We start from the raw sequence: 22,338 nt of genomic DNA, 5'->3' as shown, positions 1-22,338 counted from the left end.
CTACCGAAGCAACTTGAGCATGAGGCAGCCACACTGAGTTGACATAGCTCCTGAGAATGGTGCAGAAGGAATGTTTGAATTAATCCGTGCAACTTTGCTTTAGAATGATAGCTTTTTGAAAATAACTCCCAGATAACTAACCCTTATGTTATCTTTAAGAAGATCCATGGAGATATCGGAACCCTCCAGTTAGGATTCTCTGGCAATACAAATTTTTCTGAAGCACAAAGTAAGGCGAAATACAAAGCATTTCCTCAGCATATACTATGAGCCAGTCACTGCATGCCTCTGCATGTTATTCCCTCTCCTGAAATATCTCCATGCCCACATCACACACACACACGTACTGACCATTTCTTCCTTTGTGTCACTGTTGTATCTTTCATATACTTCTTATCACACTGCTGAGGGCAATTCTATTCATACAATCCTAGAAAAAGTGTGGGTTTTGAAATGAATCAAACTACAGTTCAAATTGGGCTTCCTTGGTGGCTCAGCTGGTAAACAGTCCGTCTGCAATGCCGGAGACCAGGGTTCGATCCCTGGGTTGGGAAGATCCCCTGGAAAAGAGAAAGGCTACCCACTCCAGTATTTCGCCCTGGAGAATCCCCTGGACTGTATAGTCCATGAGTCGCAAAGAGTTGGACACAACTGAGCGATTTTCACTTCACAATTCAAATTATAGCTCTGCCATGTATTGGGTTGATGATGAAGACAAGTCCCTTCGTTTCCTCAGCTATAAAAATGGGAGTTCCGGGGATTTCCGTGGTGGTGCAGTGGCTGAGATTCCGTGCTCCCAAAGCAGGGGGCCCGGGGGTTTGATCCCTGGTCAGGGAACTAGATCCCACATTCTGCAACTAAAAGACCCTGTATACCGCAATTAAAGATCCCATGTGGCCAAATAGTTACTGTTAAAAATGGAGGCGCTATCTACTGTGAGGTCACGTGTATCCTTTAAGATGCTTTCTTTCGAACAATAGGAGATCTAATTCACCATGGTTTGAATAATAAAGAGAATATATCAGTTATTGAAACAGAAAATCTCAGAGGTAAAGCAGGCTTTGAAACAGGCTGGTGTAAAGATTAAGAAATCATCAGGGTTTTCCTGAGATTCTTTCAATGATACACCCCTCTTCCTGAGCCTTTCAAGCTAGTAAAAATGGTTACAGCAGTTCTAGGGTTCACATCTGTATTAATATCCCAACTGGAAAATGAGAGAATGCCTTTGTTTGCCTTTTCCAGCTAAGTGAGCAGTATCACTCTGCTAACATCGAATTGGGCCACTGCAGGTCACATGACCACCCCTGAACCAATCACTGTAGTCAGAGGCAGGAAATGTGCTGATTGGCTTCCCCTTGATCAGGTGCTCCACGCTTTGGGCTGAGAGTGGAACCGCCTTCCCCGAAGCTCTCCACTCGGAAGTTGGGAGCTATGGGGAAGGCGGGTGGAGAATAGATGCTGGAGAGGCTGCAACTGTTCACTACACCACGCCCATTAGTACATTATATAAAGGACATGGCGCAGACCCATGTCTGCAGTTTGTGGGCACACAGTAAGTGGTAGCTGTAATTCGCTTATAAGTCTGTCTATTGGGCCATAAGCAGGCTGCAAATGAGGACCTTCTCTCACCTCAAGCATCCCTCATACCTAGCACAGCACCTGGGACACAGCATAAATATTTGTTAAATTAACGTTAATGGTTGGAATGAGAAATACAAGGTGATAAATTATAGAGATTATAGAAATTATAAATTATAGAAATGATTTCAACAAGGGAAAAAGGATTGCATGACTTCAGGAAATAAGAAAACACACACTCTTGTTGTTCCACAGCATTAATAAGATAATGCTGGATATAGTTGAATTACAGACTAGAGTTAAAACTGGAATATATTCCAGTACATATTTTGTGTATGCATGCTCAATCGCTCAGCCATGTCCAAATCTTTTGTGACCCTATGGACTGTAGCCCGCCAGGCTTCTCTGTCCATGGGACTTCCCAGGCAAGAATACTGGAGTGGGTTGTCATTTCCCTTTTACCACTGAGCCACCTGGAGAACTGGTACATATTTTAGGGGCCTGGCTATAATTTTTGGTCAATTCAGAAAAGAATGCTAAGTAAAGGGTCATTATCTGCTTACAGGAAAACAAGTTTCAAGAGGATGGCTGATCTATTTTATTATTTTGCAGATCTTCAGAATCAATGTCAATTAAGCAGATACTAACATTGATTAATCCCACTATGTGCCAGGAGCTATCCTTCAAGCTTTCACAAATGTGATCTCATTTAATCCTGAGTAAATTGAGGCGGTGAAAGGTAATCTCCTAACCCAGGATCACACAACTAGTAAATAAAGACCCAGGTGCTGAGAGGCACATGCCTCAAAAATCATTCTACTCATTACCAGAAAAGAGTTCCTTGTATAGACCTCAGGGACTTTACAAAGGAAATATTGGATTACAGCAATGTGACTCATCAGCCCAATTTAATATTACCTATTCATTATAATGCAATGATGCTTGCATAACAGAGAATGCTGTTGTATTTCTGCCTGTGGCTCTGTAGCAGCCATACGTAGATCACAGGACCCCTGAACATAGGCTAATTCCATGACCCACAAATGCAATCAATATTAAAAGCAGTTTTAATTGTTCATATTTATGTGTTGCAAATACACAGTCTAATTTTGGTCAGTGGTAGCATCTAGGTAATGCTGACTCAGAAGGGACACATTTGTTGTTGCCATGAGAAGTGGAAAAGCTGAATCACAGTGTACCACAGAAAATGTTACCACTATTAATATAACATGTGCTGAGCAGTGAGCAAGACAGAATCAGACCATCTCTGACCAACAGGTTCATCCTTCTACCAGGAGACAGATCTAAGAAATGCCACGGTCCTATGTCCCTATGTTGTATTATTTTCTCTATCAACTAAGCTAATTATTAGTGTGTGGTTATCCAGTCCACGGGGCTTCCCAGGTGGTGCTGGTTACGTTATGTCTCCTGCATTGCCTGCCAGTGGAGGAGACATAGCATGCTGAGCAATTGAGCATTCGTACACGAAATATGTACTGGAATATATTCCAATTTTAATCCCAGACTGTAATTCAGTCTGGTTCAATCCCTAGGTCAGGAAGATCCCCTGGAGGAGGGCATGGCAACAACCCACTCCAGTATTCTTGCCTGGAGAATCCCATGGACAGAGGAGTCTGGTGGGCTACAGTCCATGAGGTCACAAAGAGTCAGACACGACTGAAGCGACTTAGCACACACAGCACATTGGTCAACATCACCAGTGTGGTGTACCATCTAAAAAAAGGATTGCAAACTCAGGGCCTACAAGGGCCTGCATTGGGCAGGTTGTAAGAGAGTAGAGAATGAAGTCTATAGTGAACTGTCTAATGGAAGCAGATACTGTATACAGTGCTCAGTAGAGGACTATAGCAGTCAGAGGACCACAACTTCCAGGAGATGCCAGAGACCCAGATTTTTAACATGAAAGTTCCAAAGTCTCCAGACCTTGTGATTGCCATAAAAAGCACTCTTGTGGACCAGATTTGTCCATTCTCTGATGCGTGCCTCTGTTAAAAGACTTCTAGTTCGCCTCTCATTTCTTCTATCTTGTGGTTCTGTTCCAGTTTTTATGTATTTACTTATTATTTGTTGCCTACACTGGGTCTTTGTTGCTGCAGGTGGGCATCTCATTGCGGTGGCTTCTCTTGCTGTGAATCACGGGCTTCAGTAGTTGTGACTCCCGCGTTTAGTTGCCCTGCAGCACATGGGATCTTCCTGCAGGGGGGATCAAACCCATGTCCCCTGCGCTAGCAGATGGATTCTTAACCACTGGGCCCCCAGGAAAGTCCCCAGTTTTCTTTTTGAGGTAAGAGGATCATGGAAAAAGCAAGAGTTCCAGAAAACCATTTATTTCTGCTTTATTGACTATGCCAAAGCCTTTGACTGTGTAGATCAAAATGAACTGTGGAAAATTCTGAAAGAGATGGGAATACCAGACCATCTGACTTGCCTCTTGAGAAACCTATATGCAGGTCAGGAAGCAACAGTTAGAACTGGACATGGTACAACAGACTGGTTCCAAATAGGAAAAGGAGTACATCAAGGCTGTATATTGTCACCCTGCTTATTTAACTTCTATGCAGAGTACATCATGAGAAACACTGGGCTGGAAGAAGCACAAGGTGGAATCAAGATTGCCGGGAGAAATATCAATAACCTCAGATACGCAGATGACACCACCCTTATGGCAGAAAGTGAAGAGGAACTCAAAAGCCTCTTGAAAGTGAAAGAGTGAAAAAGTTGCCTTAAAGCTCAACATTCAGAAAACGAAGATCATGGCATCTGGTCCCATCACTTCATGGGAAATAGATGGGGAAACAGTGGAAACTGTCAGACTTTATCTTTTTGGGCTCCAAAATCACTTCAGATGGTGATTGCAGCCATGAGATTAAAAGACGCTTACTCCTTGGAAGGAAAGTTGTGACCAACCTAGATAGCATATTGAAAAACAGAAACGTTACTCTGCCAACAAAGTTCCGTCTAGTCAAGGCTATGGTTTTTCCAGTGGTCATGTACGGATGTGAGAGTTGGACTGTGAAGAAGGCTGAGTGCCAAAGAACTGATGCTTTTGAACTGTGGTGTTGGAGAAGACTCTTGAGAGTCCCTTGGACTGCCAGGAGATCCAACCAGTCCATTCTAAAGGAGATCAGTTCTGAATATTCATTAGAAGGACTGATACTGAAGCTGAAACTGCAATACTTTGTCTATTTGATGCAAAGAGTTGACCCATTGGAAAAGACCCTGATGCTGGGAAAGATTGAGGGCAGGAGGAGAAGGGGACAACAGAGGATGAGATGGTTGGATGGCATCACCAACTCGATGGACATGAGTTTGAGTAAGCTCTGGGAGTTGGTGATGGACAGGAAAGCCTGGCATGCTGCAGTCCATGGGGTCACAAAGAATCAGATATGACCAAGCAACTGAACTGAAAAATCAAGAAATTAAATCAATTCATTTTATTATTTTTATACAATGTTAAAGGTTACACTTAATTTACAGTTATTACAAAATATTGACCATCGTCCCCATTTTGTACAAGGCATCCTTGTACTCTTCCTTACATCCAATACTTTGTACCTCCCAGTACCCAGGTCCTATGTTGCACACCCCCCACCCCGGTAACCACTAGTTTGTTCTCTGTATCTCTGAGTCTGCTTCTTTTTTGTTATATTCACTAGTTTGTGGTAGTGTTTAGATTCCACATATGAGTGACAGCATACAGTATTTGCCTTTCTCTATCTGACTGATTTCACTTAGCATAATGCCTTCCAAGGGCTTCCCAGGTGGCTCTAGTGGTAAAGAACCCCCACCTGCCAATGCAGGAGACATAAGAGACACAGCTTCAATCCCTGAGTCAGGAAGCTCCCCTGGAGGAGGGCATGGCAACCCATTCCAGTATTCCTGCCTGGAGAATCCTGGGGACAGAGGAACCTGGTGGGCTACAGTCCATGGGGTCCCAAAGATTTGGAACATGACTGAAGCGACTGTGCAGGCACAATGCCTTCCAAGTCCATCCATGTTGCTGCAAATGTCAAAATTTCATTCTTTTTTCTGGCTGAGTAGTTTTGCATTGCATACCACACCTTCTTCATCCATCTGTTGATGGCCACTTAGGTTACTTCCATATCTTGCCTATTGTAAATAATGCAATTTTAAAATTAAATACTTCTGTTCATGGTCTTCATTTATTTACTCAATCACAGTATCTATTTAGTACCCATGGCAGAAAGTGAAGAGGAACTAAAAAGCCTCTTGATGAAAGTAAAAGTGGAGAGTGAAAAAGCTGGCTTAAAGCTCAACATTCAGAAAACGAAGATCATGGCAGCTGGTCCCATCACTTCATGGGAAATAGGTGGGGAAAGAGTGGAAACAGCGGCAGACTTTATTTTTTTGGGCTCCAAAATCACTGTAGATGGTGACTGCAGCCACGAAATTAAAAGACGCTTACTCCTTGGAAGAAAAGTTATGACCAACCTAGATAGTATATTCAAAAGCAGAGACATTACTTTGCCGACTAAGGTCCGTCTAGTCAAGGCTATGGTTTTTCCTGTGGTCATGTACGGATGTGAGAGTTGGACTGTGAAGAAGGCTGAGTGCCAAAGAATTGATCCTTTGAACTGTGGTGTTGGAGAAGACTCTTGAGAGTCCCTTGGACTGCCAGGAGGTCCAACCAGTCCATTCTGAAGGAGATCAGCCCTGGGATTTTTTAACCAGAGTGGTAGGGGTAAACCTTATTGAGAAGATGCATTTAAGCAAAGAATGGAAGGAATTAAGGGAGTTGGCCATGAGATTATTGTAGAGACGAGCCAGTGCAAGAGTCCTGCAGTCTCCAGCCTCCATTAGGGTGACGCCTGCCTCCTGGGGTTCACGCCCTTGAGGGCTGGATTTAGAAGAGAGGAGAAGAGAGTGTGGAGGAAGTGAAAGTGTGCGACTTGAAAACTAAGTTACAAAAGGCCTGTGTTGGGGTTTTCTCGAGTGTTTTTTCTCTGTGTTGGATCTCACTCGAGCGAAAGCCATGTTGGGAGCTTCCCAACGGAGGGGTTTATGTGGTGATGAACCGAGGCCCCCAGCCAACAGCCAGCTGAGTGAGTTTGGAAGCAGGTCCTCCAGCCCGTCGAGACTTCTTCACTGATGGCAGCCCCAGCTGCCATCTCGATTGTAATCTCGTGAGAAATATGGAGCCCCCACTACTCAGCTAAGCCACCCCCAGGTTCCTGAGCCATGAAAACTGTGTGAGATAATGTATGGTTTTTGTTTTCATTACACTTTGGGGTAATATGTTACACAGCAGCAACTGAGTAATGTAGACCCTAAAGCAAGACTCTGCCTGGAGAACGTGAGGCGGAGAGGGAAGTGGCGGGAACTGAGCGCAGAAGGTCAAAGTCAAGGTCAAGGTCTGGTAGGATCTCCAGGCTTCTGTAAGAATCCTGATTGTTCCCCAGAGTGGGATGGAAAGCCACTGACAGGGTCATTCTCAGAGGAGTGACATGCGATGACTAACTGGTTTGACCACTGAAAAAGAAGGTACGATTTTTTTTTTAGCACTGTATAATAAATTATTTCATATTCATGATAATTCAGGAAAACTCTTCTTTTTTTTTCTCCCTTGCCTCCAATTTCTGACCTTGATTATCCTGTCAGCGCTGTGTTTTCACTCAGGTCTTCCTTGGATTTTTCAAGTTGGTCTTAGATTCTAGCATCCTCCATGTCTGGAAACCACATCCTTCTCCCTTCAGGCACGCATCCAGAAACAATATGTTGGATCCTGCCTGACATCAGCAGAGCTATTTTTAAACCTTTGTAAAACCCAGACACTCTTTCTTTTAGAGGATTACCCTACAGTGTATCAAACATATTGAAATGCACCCACATCCCACATTTAATATAAATGATATATTTAGGAAAATTGAGTTGCAAATGACTGACCAACATTATATTCCTTTTTAAAGACATTTAAACTTATTCATTTTGATTTACTAAGATTCTTTTTTGTATTTTGAAGCCTTATCTATGTATTTATAGACATATATGTATATATACATGCATGTATATATGTATACAGACACACACACGTTTCAAAGATCTTTATAGACCCTTAAAGTTCAAAGACCCTAACCGCTGTGCTTGTGTGTGTGTGTGTGTGCACGCGCGTGCGCGTGCTAAATCATACTTTAGTCATGTCCAACTCTTTGCAACCCTATGGACTACAGCCCGCCAGCCTCCTTTGTCCATGGGATTTTCTCCTTATATTGGAGGGGGTTGCCATGGGAACCCCCAGGGAATCTTTCTGACCCAGGGATCGAATCTACATCTCCTGCATTGGTAGGCAGATTCTTTACCACTGAGCCATCTGAGAAGCCCTAAGGTGTATGATACTGACTATAAATCCTCTGAGAGTCAGGGAGAAAAAAAAAGCATAATAAAAGCCAGAACTGGAAGAGATGGCTTTATGGCAAGGTGTCTGGTGTGGGGCTTTGAAAACCAGCTTTAAAATAGAGTAGGTGCTCAGTTCAACAATTGTTGAATAAATGGATAAATGAATGAATGAGCAGTAAGTACTATCGCGAATTTTTAGTCTCCTACCACCATTTATTGTATCCATGGCTCTACCCTGTGCCAGCAGCTCTGAGGAAGTAAAATACAGTTTTTTAAAAAATGCTGATAACCCAGAAGTCAGTCAATTATTAGCTTTTGGATTTCAAAACAGTCTTTGGAAACCAATCATAGAAGGATTTTCAAAAGCTCTTACAGTCCAAAAACTAACTTCTGAGTATCAAAAGTCAAGTCCCTAAGGGCTCACAGCATAGTTTCTACAATGATTGATAGATTTGTGAAGAACAAATGAAGAGTCAGATGACCTTGCCCTGGGAGATAGATTCCTTAACAGAGGGAGGGCTGCAGAGGCCCCTAGGAGAGGAGTCCCTCAGGTTGGAGAGACAGCTTGGAGGGTTGAGTCAGCATGGAAAGGCCTCCAGCCTCTCTGGAGTAAGCACTGGACCTCATCGGCAAAGGGGCGCCAGGTCAAGGCTCACAAATCACCCAAGTTACTCCCTAAGCCAAGTCCAGCCTGGGTCCATACCCAGGAGCTCTGTGGTAGCCCTCCCAATGCCTGCATGTCCATTTTCCAGCCAGACAGACTCATCTGCAGCTCAGACGGAATCCAGCCCTCTAAATTATCCTGTGTATAGGAATTCCTTGGCAATCCAGTGGTTAGGACTCCACGCTTCACTGTAGAGGTCAGGGGTTCGAACCCTGGCTGGGGACCTAGGATCCCACAACACACCAGCATGGCCAAAATAAGTAAATGAGTTGTTCTGTGTGCATAAGCCTGTTTTCCTTAATCTTGGGTAGAGAACAGAAGGGAAAGCCTTGCCATTCTGATTGAAGCCAGGATGGGGATAAATATGAACCTAGGAAATAGGAAAAAATACTTTTTTTCAACTTTGATTAACAAGTAAAATTTGGATAAAAAGAAGGCAAGGACACAGCATCCTACGATATGACCCACAAGCAAACGGGACAACATAGAAGTCAGTCTGTAGCAGGGAAAGCACAGTGGGGAGTAACAGATAAACTGGTTTTTGCTTTTACCATTTGTCTGTATTGCTCATCATTCTTTCTACACATTTGCATTTGGGACTTCTCCGGTAGTCCAGTGGCTAAGATGAAAGGCCTGCAAGGCAGGGGGCCCAGGTTCAATCCCTGGTTGGGGAACTAGAGCTCTTCACATGCCACAACTAAAGATCCTGCATGCTGCAGCTAAGACTCAGTGCAGCCAAATAAATAAATATAAATAAAATCTGCCTCCTCTAGCTTTTGCTTTACAGTGGAGTATTTTATACACCTTTTTCCTTCTTTTTATTTTTTACAGAGTGAAATCATTTTCATTTCTTCAGAGAAAAGCATAATTGCTCCAAACTGTTGAGAAATTACTCTAGATGTATATATTGCTCCTTAAAATTTCTTCCAGAGGGTAAAATAAATTACTTTTGTTCATTAACTCTTTTCAGAGATTTCACACATCACCTGCAGGAGATTCTCTAATAGTCTTCTCACAGATTCATTATTGGCCAAAAGCCTGGAAATCTCAGTTCACTTTAGTAATACTTATCATTATAGAGCAAAAACAGTCTGCAAAAACTTGGCATGTTACCATTTTTGCCTAGTGGGTTTTTATCTTATTGTTCAGAATATTAATACTTCTTGTCCCTTTATTAAGTCCTCTAAATATTATAAAGCATTTTTCTGGCATTCAACTCACGTATAAACTGACTTTTCCCCACTTCCTTTTAGTAGCAAAAAATTAAAGTAAAACTGGCCAAAACGTGCAAGAACCTTTAATGACAGACACACCATTCCACCCCCTAAGAACATTCTTCTAATCTTCCATTTAGAGACCTGTGATTGAAGAAGTCAAGTGAACAGGGAATATTTTTACTTTGGTTCAGTAGTTTCCTTTTCAACTTTCCAATTTATTAATATAACCCTTACGCAGAAGACATTCAGAAAGAATGACCTGTGAAAATTTAACAAACCTGAACTTTTACATGTAACTTGATTTCATCTGTTCTATAGCTATTCAAATTCTAGAACTAAAAGCTAAGTGCTGGGTACAAGGAAGGCAATTCCATCTCCTACCTTCCAAGTTACCTTCCTATATTTTAGGAATCTAAAATATATAATAGAATCTAATATATTTATATTAATTTTTATATAAAATTAATTTATAATATTATATATAATATAATATAATTCCTATTATATTCACAACAGTTTGATTATAATTTTGAAAAACCTAAAAGGATTTGATGGGAATGTAAATCAATACAGTCACTGTGGAAAATAGTATGAAGTTCCTTAAAAAAAAATAAAAATAGAGTTACTGTATGATCCAGCAATCCCACTCCTGGACATATATCTGGAGAAAATTTAATCTGAAAAGATACATGCACCCCAGTGTTCACAGCAGGACTGTTTCCAACAGCCAAGACATGGAAGCAAACTAAGTGCCCATCCACAGAGGAAAGGATAAAGAAGATGTGTTTTTGTTGCTCAGTCGCTAAGTCGTGTCTGACTCTTTGTGACCTCCATGGACTGAATACTGGAGTAAGTAGCCATTCCCTTCTCCAGGGAATCTTCTTGACACCAGGATCGAACTGAGGTCTCTTCCATTGCAGACAGATTCTTTACCATCTAAGCCACCAGAGAAAGAAAGAAAGAAAGAAAGAAAGAAAGAAAGAAAGAAAGAAAGAAAGAAAGAAAGAAAGAAAGAAAGTGAAGTCGCTCAGTCGTGTCCAACTCTTTGGGACCCCATAGACTATAGCCTACCAGGCTCCTCTGTCCATGGGATTTTCCAGGCAATAGTACTGGAGTGGATTGCCATTTAAATTCACGTCCATTCCATTGTGTATGGGATACCACTCAGGCATAAAAAAAGAATTAAATAATACCATTTTCAGCAACATGGATGGACCTAGATATTATCCTACTAAGTGAAATAAGTCAGATAGAGAAAAACATCACATGATATCATTTATATGTGGAATCTAAAATATAATACAAATGAATGTATTTACAAAACAGAAATAGACTCACAGACATAGAAAACAAACTTATGGTTACCAAAGGGGAAAGGGTGGGAGGGATAAATTAGGAGTTTGACATTAGCAGATGCATACTGTGCTGTGTGTGTGCTTAGTCGCTCAGTCACATCCAGTGCTTTTCGACCCACTGGACTGCAGCCCACCAGGTTCCTATCCATGGGGATTCTCCAGGCGAGAATACTGCAGTGGGTTGCCATGCCCTCTTCCAGGAGATCTTCCCAACCCAGGGGTCGAACCCAGGTCTCCCACATTGCAGAGACACACGCTACTATATAGAAAATAGATAACCAATGAGGAGCTATGACATCACACTGACTGCATAGCACAAGAAACTATATTCAATATTCTGTAATAAATCATAATGGAAAGAATATGAAAAAGAATATACATATATGTGTGTATATATATGTATATAAATGGAATCACTTTGCTGTATATAAGAAACTAACACAGCATTGTAAATCAACTGTACTTCAATGAAAAAATATATGTTTTAAAACAAAAGCAGGATACAAATTCTGTTCAAGTTCCCATAGATTATAAACCAAGAGACACTAGAACATATCCGGGGACATAAAACAAGGTGCAAAATTTTCTTGGCCTAAAGGTATTGAAATCATATAGACTATGTCCTTTTTATCAATGTGGAATTATGTTAGAAATAAATATCAAAAGGTAATTTAAAATAACCTACATATTTTCAAGTGCAATGTGACATTTACCGAGAGAGATCTTTGACTTAGCCATAGTAGAACTGTTAGTCACTTAGTCATGTCCAACTTTTTGCAACCACACAGACTGTAACCTGCCAGGATCCTCTGTCCATGGGGTTGTCCAGGCAAGAATACTGGAGTGGGTTGTCATTCCCTTCTCCAGTGGATCTTCCTGACACAGACATCAAACCCAGGTCTCCTGCACTGAAGGAAGATTCTTTACCATCTGAGCTACCAGGAAGCTCTGTAGCTTAGCCATGGAAAGCCTCAGTAAAGTTAAGACTGGAAATACAGAGGGTGATTTCAGAGAAGAAAGCATTTAAATGAGAAATTAATAGGAAAGACACTTTAAAAACCCCACATATTTGGAAAGTAAATGTCCACTTTTAAATGGTGGTTGTATCTAAGAAGCCATAACAAGGAAAATTAAAAAATATTTGTAACAGAATAAATATGAAAAGAGCATTTATCAGAATTTGTTGTATATGGCTGAAGTTGCTCAATGCTGCTAAATACAATGTGGAATCTTGAATGAGGTATGAAAATAATGGATACTAGCATAAAATTCTGTGAAATTTGAACAAAATCTGTACTTTAGTTATAATACTATACCATGTTAATTTCCTGTTGTTTTTTTTTTAACAACATAGCCATTTCTTTATATTCTCAGAATTAGATCAGAAGTTTCAAGCCTCATTCAAAATCTTTAAGATAATAATCTTTCTAGACTTGTAGCAATAATACTAGATACCAGAATAAATGGAACTATATCAAAGTTTTGAGTGAATATAAACTAGAAATCTAGCATTCTATCCACATTTACTCAAACAAGTGGAACCAAAATGTCATAAATGTTTTAGCTAGGCAAAAATTCATAAATTTTCTGAAATATATATTCTATTATATGTGCTATTTATATATGATAAAATCTTGAGAAAGAAAAAAAAGAGAGATGGGGAAATTGGAAAATAAGGACCTACGACATAGCACAGGGAACTATGTTCAATATTCCATAATAAACCATAATGGAAAGAATATGAAAAAAAATGTGTGTATATGTATATAAACTGAATCACTTTTCTGTATGCCAGAAACTAATACAGCATTGTAAATCAACTACACTTCAATAAAATCGTTTCAATAAAGAATAAAGTTTAAAAATAAAACAATATGGTAAAGAAAGGGACCTGAAAGGAAGGTGCAGTGATACAGAAAGGGGAGCCACAGAAAAATCTACTGTGACCCCAAGGCACACACACGTTCACAAATAGCATAACTGTATACATTTGCTGAAGTCAACTCCAGAACAAAGCAACATATTTTTCAGATACATACTTGCAGTTCCCTCATGGACTGTGTTCAGGGAAATCTATCTCAGTCAACACAGTAGGAAAGGATTTAAATCAGGAAAAAAGAAATGAGTGGGGAAAAAAAAAAAAAGAATGAGTGGACTCCAGGCCAAAGGAGCCACAAGAACATGGGATTGCAGTTTCAGTAATTTTCCAGCTGAAGCTCAAGTTGGCCTCCATAGTATTAATAAGAGGAATCTTAATAACGCATTCCCCCCTATTTAATACTCAAAAAGAATAGCTCTTGAGAAGTCAGTTGGGAACGACACCAATTCTAAATTTTCAGCTCTATCAGAGTACATACATTCATAGGATGTAGACGAAACATTTGGAAGAATTCAGTAAGTGACAAAGAGCACGCGTTAGATAAGGACAACCTGTATCTCAATCCAGAGTAAAGACATAAATCTTATATTTGCAATAAAGACGATTAGGAAAGATTACAGGATGTAAATCTCATTTCGTTTACATATTTCCCAGAATATTCATACCACCGATAACACAAAAGAGTAATTTTCTGTATTTAACTAAAATTCATTTATTTTTCGTATACATTGAATCACAATTACCCCCAAAATTTAATATACATAAAATTTAAATTTAGAAATGAAGCAACCGGTGGTGTTTTTGCAACCCGTTCCATACAAAATATGAAGAGTACTCTGGCTCCATGGTTCAGAAGACGAACAAATAGTTCTTCCTTATGAACATTAAAAAGGCAATATTCAGACGCAGCAGGTGTCTGCCCCACTGTCTGACCTCAGCACTGAGGTAGGTTATCCATCATACTGACCGAGTCCTTCACTAGGAAGCGTCATCAGACACTGTGATACTCTCAACTCTGAAATGGCTTTTAATCCAACAGCAATCAATTCTCAGTCTCCCAAATTCACAGAATTCACAACATACGTACTCCATCCACTGTCAATCTAACTGAAAATGTAATCAGTTCTGCTCTTTGGCAATTATTTGGTGACCTGACTGAATTTCCATTTCCAGGTCATATATGGAGGCTGGGGAATAGGCGTGTATAACCACCTATGCTTAGTCACTCAGTTGTGTCCCACTCTTTGCAACCCCATGGACTGCAGCCTGCCAGGCTCCTCTGTCCATGGGATTCTCCAGGTAAGAATACTGGAGTGGGTTGCCATGCCCTCCTCCAGGGGCTCTTCCCTACCCAGGGATCAAACCTAGGTCTCCCACAGTGCAGGAAGATTCTTTACCACCAGAGCCATCAGGGAAGTCCAAGAATACTGGAGTGGGTAGCCTATCCCTTCTCCAGGGGATCTTCGCGACTCAGGGATTGAACCAGGGTCTCCCACATTGCAGGTAAATTCTTTACCAGCTGAGCTACCAGGGAAGCCCCTATATAACCACCTACATATTATGATTTCAGGGGCCCCAGAAATTAATGCCCAGAGTAAATCTGTAACAGTTGTGAGCTGGGTGTCAGCACCCAGACAACCATACTGCATGAGCCACAAACTATGAAATATACACATAAATATTCATATACGTAAACAGGAGGCATTATGCAGGGTTCTCTGGAGAAACAGAACCAATAGGATTGTGTATAGAGCAAGAAAAGGAGATTTATGAAAAGGAATCGGCTCACATGATGATGGAGACAGGTCCCAGACTACAGGATGAGTGAGCAAGCTGGAAACCCAGGAGAGGCCACACTTTAGTTCCAGCCTGAGTCTGAAGGCCTGAAAACAAGGCAAGCCAATGTGAAGCTCTCATCTGAAGGCTGACAGGCTCCAGACACAGGAAGAGCCAATGTTTTGAGTCCAAAGGTAGCAAAAAGGTCAATGTCCTAGTTTGAAGGCAGTCAGGCAGTAAGAATGCTATTACTTAGGATGAAGCCAGGCTTTTTGTTCTATTCAGGCCTTCAACTGATTGGAAGAGGCCCACCCACATTAGGGAGGGCAATCTACTTGACTTAGTCTATAATATACATGTCACTCTTATCCAAAAACACCTTCAGAGAAACACCTAGAATAATATTTGACCAAATATCTGGGCACCTCATGGCCCAGTCAAGTTGACACATAAAATTAACCATCACAAAAGGGTTTCCCTCATAGCTCAGCTGGTAAAGAATCCACCTGCAATGCAGGAGACCCTGATTCAATTCCTGGATTGAGAAGATCCACTGGAGAAGGCATAGGCTATCCATTCTAGTATTCTTGGGCTTCCCTTGTGGCTCTGCTGGTGAAGAATCCGCCTGCAATGCAGGAGACCTGAGTTCAATCCCTGGGTTGGGAAGATCCCCTGGAGAAGGGAAAGGCTATTCACTCCAGTATTCTGGCCTGGAGGATTCCATGGAGTGTATAGTCCATGGGCTTGCAAACACCTGGACACGACTGAGTGACTTTCACTTTCTTTCAATGGTAGTCTACTGGTTTGAAGGAGGCCAAACTACCTTGATTCTACCCAATTGTTTTTCTTTCTCTTTCTGTATTTTTGGCTGTGTTGGGGCTTTGTTGCTGTGCAGGCTTTCTCTAGTTGCAGTAAGTGGAGGCTACTCTCTACTTGCTATGCACGGGTGGCTTGTGGTGGCTTCTCTTGTGGAGCATGGGCCCTAGGGCATGGGCTCAGTAGTTGGGGCACATGGGCTTAGTTACTCCAGGGCATGCAGAATCTTCCCAGATCAGGGACTGAATCCATATCTCCCACACTGGCAGGTGGATTCTTAACCACTGGACCACCAGGGAAGTCCTACACATTTCTTAAAGACAAACAATCCAATCTTTAGAGAGTTATATAAAGAGATGATTTTCAGAGGGTGTGTGCAAGTTGGACCAGGGGCATCAAAGCCTTCAAGTCCTCACCATCTCTAAGAAAACACAATTTTCTGGGCCTGGGACCAAAGTAAGTGAAGGTCTGAGCTGTATCCAGCTTAAGACAGGACAGCTACCTGCACACAGGGATGAAAATGAAAGGGTCATCCATCCAGACTGCTCAGCAGCAGTCTAGAGGCAAAAAACAGGAGAAATCCACAAATTACATTCATTCATTCAACAGTGTTACAGAGCTTCTGCTCCATGCCAGACACTGTGCTAGACATTTCAGAAACAAGTATAAATAAGAACTATATTCTTCCTTTCAGAAGTTCATTTCAGTAGGGATTATAAATATGCAAACAGAGGATGATCATACATTGTGAAAAGTTCACAATAAATTGCAATGATCTCTGCCCAGCTGGTTTTATTCAATGGGAAGTAGACCGCGTAATGTAAAGTATATCAGAAATCTTCTGCCAAAACACACCTTCTCTCCACCCCCACCCACCCAGCAATAGTTCCCTAAAACTCCATCCAGAGATACGCTGGCATTAGTAATTTAAAAAGCGAAGCAAAACTCAATTAGAAAGGCTGTCATCCGCATCTTAGTAAATTAGTTTAATAAACCTACTCTTCTAAATGTAGCTGAAATCAGTCACATGAAGAGAATGGGAGATTTGAGAAATGAGGAAAAGAAATGAGAAGTGATTTGGAAGATACAGCACTAAGCCAGAGAGAACGTGGGCTTCCCTGGTGGCTCAGCGATAAAGAATCCTCCTGCAATGCAGGAGCCACAGGAGATGTGGGCTCAATCCTTGGATCAGGAAGATCCCCTGGAGAACGGCATGGCAACCCACTCCAGTATTCTTGCCTGGAGAATCCCATGAACAGAGGATGCTAGAGGGCTACAGTCTATGCATCGCAAAGAGCTGACACGATTGAATCAACAGGACACACGCACAGAGACAATGCAGAGAACAGGCATCCAGAGATAGAAGAGGATTTCAGAAAAGAAAGGGGATGCAGCAAGGTCGAAGTCTTTGGGCACAAGAACCTATTAAGTTTTTAATACTTTCAGAAGATGAATCTAATTTCAGATGGAACCTGCCTCCAAAATGTTTCAGTTTAGTTCAGTCGCTCAGTTGTGTCTGACTCTGTGACCCCATGAACTGCAGCACACCAGGCCTCCCTGTCCATCACCATCTCCCGGAGTTCACGCAAACTCATGTCCATCGAGTTGGTGATGCCATCCAGCCATCTCATCCTCTGTCACTCCCTTCTCCTCCTGCCCCCAATCCCTCCCAGCATGAGTCTTTTCCAATGAGTCAACTCTTCGCATGAGGTGGCCAAAGTACTGGAGTTTCAGCTTTAGCATCAGTCCTTCCAAAGAAATCCCAGGACTGATCTCCTTTAGAATGGACTGTTTACTCAGTTCAAAATTCTCCCAAGGGCTGAACTTCCTCCTTTTTCTTTCTCCAGAAGGAAGAAGAGACCCACAGAGCAAGCTCTGCTTCCATCTCTGAATCATGGCTGTCTTGTCACTGAACTGTGTGGGCTCTAACTTCATCAGTTTCCGTCCCCTAGGAGTGTCTGGGTGGTCAGGTTTGTGGAGGAATGAAGGACAGAAGAGGGCTTGTTATGGCCATTTGACAGAAAGAGGAAGGTATGGATAAATAAAGATTTAAAGAAAGACAGACTTACAACAGGGAAGCAAACTAAAAAAAGATAAGCTTCTGATATATGCCCATAATGTTAATCAGTTATTAACTATACACTTGGGTAACTACAGTTTATAATAGCTTGAAATCCCGAGTACATCATTTATTGTTAAACCAGATTTCCCATTTCACTTATTCCCATGGACAATATTAAAAGAAAATTTTTCAATAGGTTTAAAATTGCATTTTCTATGACTTGGTTTCTTCAGATTCTAAGCATTGTAGGCAAAACTAGATTACATATAGCCAATGCAAAGTCAAGATCTTCAGGCACAAAAAATCCATTAATGTTCTAATACTTTCAGAAGATGAACCTTATTTCAGATGAAAGCTGCCTCCAGAATATATGGTTAAGTATGTTCTGGGTATAATTTGTTTTGGCAAACAGCGTAGAAATTCATATGAAACTCTACTGAACTAACAGTAAATTGCCCACGTAGAAAAAAATAAATTTTCAATAGCTTCAAAAGAATTCTAAAGGATGACAATCCTTGGAGGAGAAATAAAACATGGATGAGTTAGAAATTGTAGTTCTGGGCTGTTATTTAGTTGCTAAGTCATGTCCAACTCTTTTGCGAGCCCATGGACTGTAGCCCATCAGGCTCCTCTGTCCACGAGATTCTCCAGGCAAGAATACTGGAGTGGGTTGCCATTTCCTTCTCCAGGCCATCTTCCCAATCCAGGGATTGAACCTGCGTCTCCTGCACTTAGATACAACCTGAAATAGCAAAGTTAAATTTCTATATCCACATGTTTTATAGTGAAAGAAACAGAATAAAATTTTCTTAAAAGTATTAATAAATCCAAATTGCAATTATTAATGAAGTATTAGAATGTGAAAAAATGTTTTCTACCTTGAGTTATCTTTTAGTAGCTCTGGGTTTCTCTGGTGGCTCAGACAGTAAAGTGTCTGTCTGCAATGCAGGAGACACAGGTTTGATCCTTGGGTTGGGAAGATCCCCTGGAGAAGGAAATGGCACCCCACTCCAGTATTCTTGCCTGGAAAATCCCATGGACGGTGGAGCCTGGTAGGCTACTGTCCATGGGGTCACAAAGAGTCGGACACGACTGAGCGACTTTACTTCACTTAGTAGCTCTAATTCCTTTCCTCCACTGGACAGTTTTCTTATTCTGGATCCCAAAGAAAATCAGTGCCAATAAGATAAAGTTTTCCTAAAGCACTCTTCATTTTTATGAACCCCTAAGTGCCAAATTCCACTCACTGTATACTGGGCAAATTGATCACTTTGTCTATTCAATCTCCTTAGTGATAGATTTTGAGGAAAACATTTTTTCATGCCACTGTCACACATGGCTTCAGAAAATTTTCAATTCAGTGCACTCAGTCCTATCTTAAGTATATGACTTTTAAGTATATGATTTACTCAAATTTAATAGATATTAATGTATCTTACATTACTGGGGCAAGAGTAAGGAAATTTCTAGACAGTTTAACTCTAAAATAATTGGTTTGCATAGTTGTAAAGTAGTTCATACAACAGAAGAGCTATTTCACAACATGTAACACAAGCTTTGTCATTTAAAACTATAACTATAGTTTTAGAGTAACTATAGTAAAGGCTACCAGAGTAACTACAGTAAGGGCTACTCGGCAGCCTTCTAGATGAGCTTTAATATTACTTACGGTGAAAGAATAGTGTTTGGGAAAATATTTGAGAAAACAAACCTTGGAGGAAGAGAGAAAAGCTTCAGTTCAGTTCAGTTCAGTCACTCAGTCGTGTCCGACTCTTTGCAACCCCATGAATCGCAGCACGCCAGGCCTCCCTGTCCATCACCAACTCCCGGAGTTCACTCAGACTCATGTCCATCGAGTCAGTGATGCCATCCAGCCATCTCATCCTCTGTCATCCCCTTCTCCTCCTGCCCCCAATCCCTCCCAGCATCAGAATCTTTTCCAATGAGTCAACTCTTCGCATGAGGTGGCCAAAGTACTGGAGTTTCAGCCTCAGCATCATTCCTTCCAAAGAAATCCCAGGGCTGATCTCCTTCAGAATGGACTGGTTGGATCTCCTTGCAGTCCAAGGGACTCTCAAGAGTCTTCTCCCACACCACAGTTCAAAAGCATCAATTCTTCGGCCCTCAGCCTTCTTCACAGTCCAACTCTCACATCCATACAAGACCACAGGGAAAACTATCATGCATCAAAGTTTGATAATCTTTACTTAATGTGTTACTCTGTACTGTAGAGAATATACAGCATATATTCTCTGAATACTTGCAAATAATACGCTTTAAATTTTTATGCAAACCAAACAATAATAATAAGATAAAATTGTACAAAGTACAATTGTAAAATTGTAAAATAAATATAAAATTGTAAAATAAAATTATACAATGGTTGCATAACTCTAAGAACATACTAAAACCCACTAAATTATTTAAACTATTATCCAAAGAAATGACATTGAGTGGTATTTAACCATTTAAATCACAACACATTCAGTTCAGTTCAGTTCAGTTGCTCAGTCATGTCTGACTCTTTGCGACCCCAAGACTGCAGCATGCCAGGCTCCTCTGTCCATCACCATCTCCTGGAGCTTGCTCAAACTCATGTTCATTGAGTCAGTGATGCCATCCAACCATCTCATCTTCTGTCGTCCCCTTCTCCTCCTGCCTTCAATCTTGCCCAGCATCAGGGTCTTTTCCAATGAGTCAGTTCCTTGAAGCAGGTGGACAAAGGATTGGAGCTTCAGCTTCAGCATCAGTCCTTCCAATGAATATTCAGGACCGATTTCCTTTAGGATTGACTGGTTGGATCTCCTTGCTATCCAAGGGACTCTCAAGAGTCTTCTCCAACACCACAGTTCAAAAGCATCAATTCTTTGGTGCTCAGCTTTCTTTATGGTCCAACTTTCACATCCATACATGACTACCGGTAAAAACCATAGCTTTGACTAGATGGACTTTTGTCAGCAGAAAAATTTTAAAATGTGCAAACTCTCACATTGCCTAATTCTTTCTCACCAAACCAACTATGACATAGATAAAATGGAGTAACTGTCATTAATTTTCCTACAAATGAAAGAGTGATAGGTTGCAAATTATGTATGATTTTAAATTATAAGTAAGCTAGACAGAAGTATCTACATTATTCAAAGTTGAGGAATGGTTATGGATATTTCTATGTTAGAAGCTACATGCCTTTTTTTTTTCTTTGCTTTCTCCTTCAAGATCGCATCTCATCCTGGGACTTCCTGGTGGTCCAGGGACTAGGACTCCATGCACCCAATGCAGGGGGCCCAAGTTCAATCAATGGGCAGGGAACAAGATCCCACATGCTGCAACTAAGAGTTTGCACGCTGAAACTAAGGATTCCATATGCCTCAACTAAACAACCCAAGTGCTACAACTAAGACCAGTGCAGTCAAATTTTAAAAAAAAAAAATCTCATCTGATCCTACCATTACCACTCCAGTTCACAGACCCTCAGTCTTTTGAATCCATCTTTCAACATCCAGCTGTGGCATCTCCTCCATGGAGCCTCCCCAGATTGCTCAGGCACCATGATTTTAAAAACTTATGTGCTTCCCTGGTGGTTCAAACGGTAGAGTCTGCCTGCAATGCCGGAGACCAAGGTTTGATCCCTGGGTCAGAAAGACGCCCTGGAGAAGGAAATGGCAACCCACTCCAGTATTCTTGCCTGGAGAATCCCGTGGACAGAGGAGCCTGGTGGGCTACAGTCCATGGGGTTGCAAAGAGTCGGACATGACTGAGCAACTTCATTTTCACTTTTCACTGCTTATGTCACCAGCCTATGTCTGGGTGGCATTATTACATTAACAGTCAAGCTTTCTATTGACCACTTGTCATGGATGCTGTTCAGGTACTGAATAGTGAACTGGATTAGATCTCCTGAGAACCTGACTATCATTTTTTTTAATACTTATCCTTGCAACTAGATCAAGGACTTCTTTTTTAATTTTTAAAAAACATTTATTTACTTGGCTGCATTGGTCTTAGCTGTGGCATGTGGGATCTTTGTAGCATCGTGAGGGATTTTTTGTTGTGGCGCATGGACTCTCTAGCTGTGGCACGCAGACTCAGTAGTTGCAGTGCTCAGGCTTAGTTGCTCTGTGGCTTGTGGGATCTTTAGTTCCCCAGCCAGGGACTGAACCCAAGTCCCCTAAATTGGTAGGCGAATTCTTAACCACTGGGCCACCAGGGAAGTCCCCAAGACCATCGACTTCTTTTAACAGTTGTCACATGCTATTTATCCTCTTCACATCCCTACAGTGGCCATTTAATAACCTTTACTATTTACGTGAGGGTTATGAAATTTTATCTAAACAGTTATCCTAGTGGACTATAAGACGGGTTCCATCCACTCGTGTAGAAGGAAAAGATCTCTCCTGAATTGAGAATTCATTTTTTAGTTATTTGAGTAAAAGGCCTATGTCTGAAACTGGAAATGGAAACCAGGAAAGTCAAGACTGGACACCCTTGATATTAATGGTAGCAGGGTCAGGAAGACAGCTCCCTGGGTGTGGTGGCCAATGGCATCATTACAAGGTGACTATGAAAGAGCCAGAAAAGGAGGAAAACTGGCTAAGTGCCATCACAGCTACAGGGCA

The sequence above is a fragment of the Ovis canadensis genome, chromosome 24 (genome assembly GCF_042477335.2).
Source record: "Ovis canadensis isolate MfBH-ARS-UI-01 breed Bighorn chromosome 24, ARS-UI_OviCan_v2, whole genome shotgun sequence".
Classification (NCBI taxonomy): domain Eukaryota; kingdom Metazoa; phylum Chordata; class Mammalia; order Artiodactyla; family Bovidae; genus Ovis; species Ovis canadensis.
Note: the sequence above shows the minus strand (reverse complement) of the source record.